The sequence below is a fragment of the Hippocampus guttulatus genome, unplaced genomic scaffold, assembly GCF_054856545.1.
Source record: "Hippocampus guttulatus isolate MCC_2025c unplaced genomic scaffold, RoL_Hgut_1.0 HiC_scaffold_95, whole genome shotgun sequence".
Lineage (NCBI taxonomy): Eukaryota > Metazoa > Chordata > Actinopteri > Syngnathiformes > Syngnathidae > Hippocampus > Hippocampus guttulatus.
The window spans coordinates 7,501-16,106 of NW_028233954.1; positions in this window are offsets into that span (position 1 = coordinate 7,501).

Sequence of the window (8,606 nt, forward strand, 5' to 3'; positions counted from 1 at the left end):
TTCTAAGCCTTTTAGCCTTCTTGACCCCCTAACTCCCCATATCTGGTTTACCTACTACAGCGCCCCTAACGACCAAAATCGGTACTGCATACCCCTGGTACCCCCGCCATTGAAAATGAATGGGGGAATTTTTTTAATTTCTCAATCCGGCCAGGAGGCCTCTTTTTCGGCCACGCTCGGCCGGCGAGCCGGTCCGCTCTTTACCCCTGGTACCCCCAGCCCTACCCCTGGTACCTCCCCCATTGAAAATGAATGGCGACCCCTGGTACCCCCAGCAACACCCCTGGTACCCTCAGCCTTACCCCTGGTACCCTCAGCTCAACCCCTGGTACCCCCAGCCTAACCCCTGGTACCCTCAGCGGCACCCCTGGTACCCTCAGCAACACCCCTGGTACCCCCAGCCAGCTTCGCCCCTGGTACCCTCAGCCTTACCCCTGGTACCCTCAGCCCAACCCCTGGTACCCTCAGCCCAACCCCTGGTACCCCCAGCCAGCTTCGCCCCTGGTACCCTCAGCCTTACCCCTGGTACCCCCAGCCTTACCCCTGGTACCTCCAGCCTAACCCCTGGTACCTCCAGCCTTACCCCTGGTACCTCCAGCCTTACCCCTGGTACCTCCAGCCTTACCCCTGGTACCTCCAGCCTTACCCCTGGTACCTCCAGCCGTACCCCTGGTACCCTCAGCCTTACCCCTGGTACCCTCAGCCTTACCCCTGGTACCCTCAGCCTTACCCCTGGTACCCTCAGCCGCACCCCTGGTACCCTCAGCGGCACCCCTGGTACCCTCAGCCTTACCCCTGGTACCCTCAGCCGCACCCCTGGTACCCTCAGCGGCACCCCTGGTACCCTCAGCGGCACCCCTGGTACCCTCAGCCGTACCCCTGGTACCCTCAGCCGAACCCCTGGTACCCTCAGCGGCACCCCTGGTACCCTCAGCGGCACCCCTGGTACCCTCAGCGGCACCCCTGGTACCCTCAGCGGCACCCCTGGTACCCTCAGCCGTACCCCTGGTACCCTCAGCGGCACCCCTGGTACCCTCAGCGGCACCCCTGGTACCCTCAGCTGCACCCCTGGTACCCTCAGCGGCACCCCTGGTACCCTCAGCGGCACCCCTGGTACCTCCGCCATTGAAAATGAATGGGCGGCCTTCCCACCTGCCGTCAGCCGCCCGGAGGGGGAAATAGAAAATATTCGAAAGTGCGGAGCTCCGCCGTCAGAGGCCGGCTTTTCGCCCGGGGTATCCGCCCCGGGGCGCCTCTCGGGCGACCTTCCCAACTGCCGTCGGCCGCCCGGAGGGGGAAATTGAAAATATTCGAAAGTGCGGAGCTCCGCCGTCAGAGGCCGGCTTTTCGCCCGAGGTATCCGCCCCGGGGCGCCTCTCGGGCGGCCTTCCCAACTGCCGTCGGCCGCCCGGAGGGGGAAATAGAAAATATTCGAAAGTGCGGAGCTCCGCCGTCAGAGGCCGGCTTTTCGCCCGAGGTATCCGCCCCGGGCGCCTCTCGGGCGGCCTTCCCAACTGCCGTCGGCCGCCCGGAGGGGGAAATAGAAAATATTCGAAAGTGCGGAGCTCCGCCGTCAGAGGCCGGCTTTTCGCCCGAGGTATCCGCCCCGGGCGCCTCTCGGGCGGCCTTCCCAACTGCCGTCGGCCGCCCGGAGGGGGAAATAGAAAATATTCGAAAGTGCGGAGCTCCGCCGTCAGAGGCCGGCTTTTCGCCCGAGGTATCCGCCCCGGGCGCCTCTCGGGCGGCCTTCCCAACTGCCGTCGGCCGCCCGGAGGGGGAAATAGAAAATATTCGAAAGTGCGGAGCTCCGCCGTCAGAGGCCGGCTTTTCGCCCGAGGTATCCGCCCCGGGCGCCTCTCGGGCGGCCTTCCCAACTGCCGTCGGCCGCCCGGAGGGGGAGATAGAAAATATTCGAAAGTGCGGAGCTCCGCCGTCAGAGGCCGGCTTTTCGCCCGAGGTATCCGCCCCGGGCGCCTCTCGGGCGGCCTTCCCAACTGCCGTCGACCGCCCGGAGGGGGAAATAGAAAATATTCGAAAGTGCGGAGCTCCGCCGTCAGAGGCCGGCTTTTCGCCCGAGGTATCCGCCCCGGGCGCCTCTCGGGCGGCCTTCCCAACTGCCGTCGACCGCCCGGAGGGGGAGATAGAAAATATTCGAAAGTGCGGAGCTCCGCCGTCAGAGGCCGGCTCCACGCTTCATTCATCCGACCGAGACGCCTCTCCGCCGGCCACACTCGGCTGCGGGGCCGGCCCGCTCTCCGCCATTGAAAATGAATGGGGGGCATTTTCTCATGCTTTCAATCCGCCTAAGAGGCATCTTTCCCGGCCAACTTTGTGCCCCTGGTACCTCCAGCATCGAGAAAGCATGGTGACTCGTCCGACACATGCCCCCCTATATACGTTTCGGAAAGTATTTTGGTGAACGGTCACTTTCTAAGCCTTTCGCCTTCTTGACCCCCTAACTCCGCATATCTGGTTTACCTACTACAGCGCCCCTAACGACCAAAATCGGTACTGCTACCCCTGGTACCCCCGCCATTGAAAATGAATGGGGGAATTTTTTTAATCCCCCAGGCCGGCCAGGAGGCCCCTTTCCCGGCCAAACTCGCACGCTGGGCCGGCCCGCTCTTTACCCCTGGTACCCCCGCCATTGAAAATGAATGGGGGAATTTTTTTCAATCTCCCAGGCCGGCCAGGAGGGCTCTTTCCCGGCCACACTCGCACGCCGGGCCGGCCCGCTCTTTACCCCTGGTACCCCCAGCTCTACCCCTGGTACCCCCGCCATTGAAAATGAATGGGGGAATTTTTTCAATCTCCCAATCCGACCAAGAGGCCTCTTTTCCGGCCAAACTCGCACGCCGGGCCGGCCCGCTCTTTACCCCTGGTACCCCCAGCTCTACCCCTGGTACCCCCGCCATTGAAAATGAATGGGGGAATTTTTTCAATCTCCCAATCCGACCAAGAGGCCTCTTTTCCGGCCAAACTCGCACGCCGGGCCGGCCCGCTCTTTACCCCTGGTACCCCCAGCTCTACCCCTGGTACCCCCGCCATTGAAAATGAATGGGGGAATTTTTTCAATCTCCCACGCCGGCCAAGAGGCCTTTTTCCCGGGCACGCACGCTCGCCGGGCCGGCCCGCTATTATTAAACTCTCACCCCTGCAAGGAGGCCTTTTTCCCGGGCACGCACGCTCGCGGGGCCGGCCCGCTATTATTAAACTCTCACGCCGGCCAAGAGGCCTTTTTCCCGGGCACGCACGCTCGCCGGGCCGGCCCGCTATTATTAAACTCTCACGCCTGCAAGGAGGCCTTTTTCCCGGGCACGCACGCTCGCCGGGCCGGCCCGCTATTATTGAACTCTCACGCCTGCAAGGAGGCCTTTTTCCCGGGCACGCACGCTCGCGGAGCCGGCCCGCTATTATTAAACTCTCACGCCTGCAAGGAGGCCTTTTTCCCGGGCACGCACGCTCGCGGAGCCGGCCCGCTATTATTAAACTCTCACGCCTGCAAGGAGGCCTTTTTCCCGGGCACGCACGCTCGCGGAGCCGGCCCGCTATTATTAAACTCTCACGCCTGCAAGGAGGCCTTTTTCCCGGGCACGCACGCTCGCGGAGCCGGCCCGCTATTATTAAACTCTCACGCCTGCAAGGAGGCCTTTTTCCCGGGCACGCACGCTCGCCGGGCCGGCCCGCTATTATTAAACTCTCACGCCTGCAAGGAGGCCTTTTTCCCGGGCACGCACGCTCGCCGGGCCGGCCCGCTATTATTAAACTCTCACGCCTGCAAGGAGGCCTTTTTCCCGGGCACGCACGCTCGCCGGGCCGGCCCGCTATTATTAAACTCTCACGCCTGCAAGGAGGCCTTTTTCCCGGGCACGCACGCTCGCCGGGCCGGCCCGCTATTATTAAACTCTCACGCCTGCAAGGAGGCCTTTTTCCCGGGCACGCACGCTCGCCGGGCCGGCCCGCTATTATTAAACTCTCACGCCGGCCAAGAGGCCCTTTTCCCGGGCACGCACGCTCGATGAGCCGGCCCGCTATTATTAAACTCTCACGCCGGCCAAGAGGCCCTTTTCCCGGGCACGCACGCTCGATGAGCCGGCCCGCTATTATTAAACTCTCACGCCGGCCAAGAGGCCTTTTTCCCGGCCACGCACGCTCGCGGAGCCGGCCCGCTATTATTAAACTCTCACGCCTGCAAGGAGGCCTTTTTCCCGGGCACGCACGCTCGCCGGGCCGGCCCGCTATTATTAAACTCTCACGCCGGCCAAGAGGCCCTTTTCCCGGGCACGCACGCTCGATGAGCCGGCCCGCTATTATTAAACTCTCACGCCGGCCAAGAGGCCCTTTTCCCGGGCACGCACGCTCGCCGAGCCGGCCCGCTATTATTAAACTCTCACGCCTGCAAGGAGGCCTTTTTCCCGGGCACGCACGCTCGCCGGGCCGGCCCGCTATTATTAAACTCTCACGCCTGCAAGGAGGCCTTTTTCCCGGGCACGCACGCTCGCCGGGCCGGCCCGCTATTATTAAACTCTCACGCCGGCCAAGAGGCCCTTTTCCCGGGCACGCACGCTCGATGAGCCGGCCCGCTATTATTAAACTCTCACGCCGGCCAAGAGGCCCTTTTCCCGGGCACGCACGCTCGATGAGCCGGCCCGCTATTATTAAACTCTCACGCCGGCCAAGAGGCCCTTTTCCCGGGCACGCACGCTCGATGAGCCGGCCCGCTATTATTAAACTCTCACGCCGGCCAAGAGGCCTTTTTCCCGGCCACGCACGCTCGCGGAGCCGGCCCGCTATTATTAAACTCTCACGCCTGCAAGGAGGCCTTTTTCCCGGGCACGCACGCTCGCCGGGCCGGCCCGCTATTATTAAACTCTCACGCCGGCCAAGAGGCCCTTTTCCCGGGCACGCACGCTCGATGAGCCGGCCCGCTATTATTAAACTCTCACGCCGGCCAAGAGGCCCTTTTCCCGGGCACGCACGCTCGCCGAGCCGGCCCGCTATTATTAAACTCTCACGCCGGCCAAGAGGCCTTTTTCCCGGGCACGCACGCTCGCCGAGCCGGCCCGCTATTATTAAACTCTCACGCCGGCCAGGAGGCATTTTTCCCGGGCACGCACGCTCGCCGTGCAGGCCCGCCATTTGCCTACCACACCGCCGTCTGGCGGACACCAAGCGGTACCGCCGACCCCTCCCGTTGAAAATGAATGGGGGATTTTTTTTCAATCCCCCAAGCCGGCCAAGAGGCCCTTTTCCCGGGCACGCACGCTCGATGAGCCGGCCCGCTATTATTAAACGCTCACGCCTGCAAGGAGGCCTTTTTCCCGGGCACGCACGCTCGCCGGGCCGGCCCGCTATTATTAAACTCTCACGCCGGCCAAGAGGCCTTTTTCCCGGGCACGCACGCTCGATGAGCCGGCCCGCTATTATTAAACTCTTACGCCTGCAAGGAGGCCTTTTTCCCGGGCACGCACGCTCGCCGAGCCGGCCCGCTATTATTAAACTCTCACGCCTGCAAGGAGGCCTTTTTCCCGGGCACGCACGCTCGCAGAGCCGGCCCGCTATTATTAAACTCTCACGCCGGCCAGGAGGCCTTTTTCCCGGGCACGCACGCTCGCCGTGCAGGCCCGCCATTTGCCTACCACACCGCCGTCTGGCGGACACCAAGCGGTACCGCCGACCCCTCCCGTTGAAAATGAATGGGGGATTTTTTTTTCAATCCCCCAAGCCGGCCAAGAGGCCTTTTTCCCGGGCACGCACGCTCGATGAGCCGGCCCGCTATTATTAAACTCTCACGCCGGCCAAGAGGCCCTTTTCCCGGGCACGCACGCTCGATGAGCCGGCCCGCTATTATTAAACGCTCACGCCTGCAAGGAGGCCTTTTTCCCGGGCACGCACGCTCGCCGGGCCGGCCCGCTATTATTAAACTCTCACGCCGGCCAAGAGGCCTTTTTCCCGGGCACGCACGCTCTCCGGGCCGGCCCGCTATTATTAAACTCTCACGCCTGCAAGGAGGCCTTTTTCCCGGGCACGCACGCTCGCCGTGCAGGCCCGCCATTTGCCTACCACACCGCCGTCTGGCGGACACCAAGCGGTACCGCCGACCCCTCCCGTTGAAAATGAATGGGGGATTTTTTTTCAATCCCCCAAGCCGGCCAAGAGGCCTTTTTCCCGGGCACGCACGCTCGCCGGGCCGGCCCGCTATTATTAAACGCTCAGGCCGGCCAAGAGGCCCTTTTCCCGGGCACGCACGCTCGCAGAGCCGGTCCGCTATTATTAAACGCTCACGCCTGCAAGGAGGCCTTTTTCCCGGGCACGCACGCTCGCCGGGCCGGCCCGCTATTATTAAACTCTCACCCCTGCAAGGAGGCCTTTTTCCCGGGCACGCACGCTCGCGGGGCCGGCCCGCTATTATTAAACTCTCACGCCGGCCAAGAGGCCCTTTTCCCGGGCACGCACGCTCGCCGAGCCGGCCCGCTATTATTAAACTCTCACGCCTGCAAGGAGGCCCTTTTCCCGGGCACGCACGCTCGATGAGCCGGCCCGCTATTATTAAACTCTCACGCCTGCAAGGAGGCCTTTTTCCCGGGCACGCACGCTCGCGGGGCCGGCCCGCTATTATTAAACGCTCAGGCCGGCCAAGAGGCCCTTTTCCCGGGCACGCACGCTCGATGAGCCGGCCCGCTATTATTAAACGCTCAGGCCGGCCAAGAGGCCCTTTTCCCGGGCACGCACGCTCGCAGAGCCGGCCCGCTATTATTAAACTCTCACGCCTGCAAGGAGGCCCTTTTCCCGGGCACGCACGCTCGATGAGCCGGCCCGCTATTATTAAACTCTTACGCCTGCAAGGAGGCCTTTTTCCCGGGCACGCACGCTCGATGAGCCGGCCCGCTATTATTAAACTCTCACGCCTGCAAGGAGGCCTTTTTCCCGGGCACGCACGCTCGCGGGGCCGGCCCGCTATTATTAAACGCTCAGGCCGGCCAAGAGGCCCTTTTCCCGGGCACGCACGCTCGATGAGCCGGCCCGCTATTATTAAACGCTCAGGCCGGCCAAGAGGCCCTTTTCCCGGGCACGCACGCTCGCAGAGCCGGCCCGCTATTATTAAACTCTCACGCCTGCAAGGAGGCCCTTTTCCCGGGCACGCACGCTCGATGAGCCGGCCCGCTATTATTAAACTCTCACGCCGGCCAAGAGGCCTTTTTCCCGGGCACGCACGCTCTCCGGGCCGGCCCGCTATTATTAAACTCTCACGCCTGCAAGGAGGCCTTTTTCCCGGGCACGCACGCTCGCCGTGCAGGCCCGCCATTTGCCTACCACACCGCCGTCTGGCGGACACCAAGCGGTACCGCCGACCCCTCCCGTTGAAAATGAATGGGGGATTTTTTTTCAATCCCCCAAGCCGGCCAAGAGGCCTTTTTCCCGGGCACGCACGCTCGCCGGGCCGGCCCGCTATTATTAAACGCTCACGCCTGCAAGGAGGCCTTTTTCCCGGGCACGCACGCTCGCCGGGCCGGCCCGCTATTATTAAACTCTCACGCCGGCCAAGAGGCCTTTTTCCCGGGCACGCACGCTCGATGAGCCGGCCCGCTATTATTAAACTCTCACCCCTGCAAGGAGGCCTTTTTCCCGGGCACGCACGCTCGCGGGGCCGGCCCGCTATTATTAAACTCTCACGCCGGCCAAGAGGCCCTTTTCCCGGGCACGCACGCTCGCCGAGCCGGCCCGCTATTATTAAACTCTCACGCCTGCAAGGAGGCCCTTTTCCCGGGCACGCACGCTCGATGAGCCGGCCCGCTATTATTAAACTCTCACGCCTGCAAGGAGGCCTTTTTCCCGGGCACGCACGCTCGCGGGGCCGGCCCGCTATTATTAAACGCTCAGGCCGGCCAAGAGGCCCTTTTCCCGGGCACGCACGCTCGATGAGCCGGCCCGCTATTATTAAACGCTCAGGCCGGCCAAGAGGCCCTTTTCCCGGGCACGCACGCTCGCAGAGCCGGCCCGCTATTATTAAACTCTCACGCCTGCAAGGAGGCCCTTTTCCCGGGCACGCACGCTCGATGAGCCGGCCCGCTATTATTAAACTCTCACGCCTGCAAGGAGGCCTTTTTCCCGGGCACGCACGCTCGCCGGGCCGGCCCGCTATTATTAAACTCTCACGCCGGCCAAGAGGCCTTTTTCCCGTGCACGCACGCTCGCCGAGCCGGCCCGCTATTATTAAACTCTCACGCCTGCAAGGAGGCCTTTTTCCCGGGCACGCACGCTCGCCGGGCCGGCCCGCTATTATTAAACTCTCACGCCTGCAAGGAGGCCTTTTTCCCGGGCACGCACGCTCGCCGGGCCGGCCCGCTATTATTAAACGCTCACGCCTGCAAGGAGGCCTTTTTCCCGGGCACGCACGCTCGCCGGGCCGGCCCGCTATTATTAAACTCTCACGCCGGCCAAGAGGCCCTTTTCCCGGGCACGCACGCTCGATGAGCCGGCCCGCTATTATTAAACTCTCACGCCGGCCAAGAGGCCTTTTTCCCGGGCACGCACGCTCGCCGAGCCGGCCCGCCTTTTGCCTACCACACCGCCGTCTGGCGGACACCGACCCCTGGTACATCTGC